This window comes from Gekko japonicus, unplaced genomic scaffold (assembly GCF_001447785.1).
Source record: "Gekko japonicus isolate JY-2015 unplaced genomic scaffold, Gekko_japonicus_V1.1 scaffold2237, whole genome shotgun sequence".
NCBI lineage: Eukaryota > Metazoa > Chordata > Lepidosauria > Squamata > Gekkonidae > Gekko > Gekko japonicus.
In genome coordinates, this window is record NW_015174906.1 from 14,331 (window position 1) to 16,453 (window position 2,123).

Below are 2,123 nucleotides of genomic sequence, written 5' to 3' on the forward strand. Positions count from 1 at the left end.
ATTAGAGTCCGCGCACTTAACCATGACACCAAACTGGCTCTGCATTTCTGCAGATTCCACCTACTTTGGTGCCCTTTTCTTCGCTTCGGCCTTCAGAAACCCCCCTGCCTGCCTCTAGAGGTTTTGTGTGTGTGTTTTTTTTTTAAAAAGATAATTATCACAAGAACATTTACAATGCACTCAATTCCACAATTGACTACTTTCCAGTAGATAGAAAGGGGAGAAGTCTATAGCCCTCTTCACTGTGGAGTTAGAAGAGGAAATGTGCAGGGCACATTTATAACTCTGAAACCAAAAAGGGCTAGAGACTTTTAAAAAAAGTAAATGGAAGCTGGGAATATTAAAGATGTAGCAATAGATTCTTCTAGCCAGTGTGGTGTCGTGGTTAAGTGCGCGGGCTCTAATCGAACCGGGTTTGATTCCCCACTCCTCCACTTGCACTGGCTGGGTGACCTTGGGCAAGCCATAGTTCTCTCAGAGCTGTTCTTGAAAAAGAGCCGTTTCTGTCAATGGTGACCTTATAACTAAGTTTGTTATTCCAGGTTGGTCCTTGCATCTGTTAAACAACATTTATCGTGTTTATGCTAATTCCTTCCCTCCTCGCTGTGGCGGGCTCAGGGCGGCTAACAACATATGTATAAATATATACATTAAAATTCCAATATATATATCTATATCTATACTAATAACAACATTAGAATAAGATTACAATATAAAACTGCAAGAAGATCAGATCAGTCAATCCTAAAAGAAATCAACCCTGATTGTTCCCCGGAAGGCCAGATAATGAAACTGAAGCTCAAATACTTTGGCCACCCAATGAGAAGGGAGCACTCGCTGGAGAAGAAGACCCTGATGCTGGGAAAGACGGAAGGTCAAAGAAGAAGAAGGGGACGGCAGAGGATGAGATGGTCAGACAGTGTCATCAAGGCAATGGACATGAAATTAAGCAAACTCTGGAGGACGGCAAAGGATGAGATGGTTGGACAGTGTCATAGATGCAACGAACATGAAATTGAGCCAACTTCAGAGGACGGCGGAAGACCGGAAGGCCTGGCGGGATCTGGTCCATGGGGTCACGAAGAGTCGGACTCGACTGTGCGACTGAACAACAACATTATAAAACAGAATATCACTTGCTGCTCACCCTCTACCTGTATGTAGGGACTGGCAACTTGCATTTCACTGTATCTGAAAAAGCGTGTGCGCGTACCAAAGCTTATACCTCGAATAAAACTTGGTTGGTCTTCAAGGTGCCCGACTGGACTCGAATTCTGTTCCGTGGCTTCAGTGGCCATGACAGCTAAACAGGCAGAGGCTGTCATGTGGGGGGAGGCTGGGGGGGGCCCTCAGCAGTATCCCTGGTTGGCCAGAATGCTCCACGGTGGGGAATGGCCCGCCCTTGTCTTCCGGAACCTGGAACTGGTTCTTGAGCCAGCTGTGCCCCGCTGCCCTGGAGAGCAGGAATTAAGCAGAGATGCACACTTCGGGGCGGCTGGGAAGCAGGCTCCGACTTGCCTTGAAGGGAGGGAGGGGTGCCAGGCCAAGGCCTCTGCCCAGAGGGGGTGGCCCAGCCGGCGGGGGAGGGGGAGCACCCGTGCCAATGTGGGTTTTTTGGGGGGGAGGGTTAGTGGGGCGTGGTGGGGTGAGGAAGAATGGGCCCCTGCTTGAAGAAGACCCCAAGGGGAGCGGGGGCAATGAAGCCGTCCCCCCCTTACCCCCCCTGGCCCCAGAGAGACATCCTGCTGGAACTGCCCTGGAGGGAGGGTGCTCTGCGTGTGCTCAGAGGCGCCCCCATGGCCTCCTCCAGGGCCAAGCCCTGCCTGGGGAGAAAGAGGCGTGGGGCTGGCGGTGCCTCAGCCCCACCTGCTGGCTCCTGCCCATGGGCCAGCTGGCATGGAGGGAGCTCCGTCTGGCAGACCTGCGCCCTGCGGGAAAGGCCTCGGCACAGCCTGGCAGAGAGGGCAGAAATGATGCTAGTGCCCGCAGATCCACCCCACGGGCGGGAGGGCCCACCGGACCCTGGGCAGGTGGCAGGCACAGGCCGGCCCTGGGCTGGAGAGAATCCGGCGTTGGGTCCGTCCGGGTCAGTCTGGCCCACCCAGAGGGCAGCAGCAGCGGCT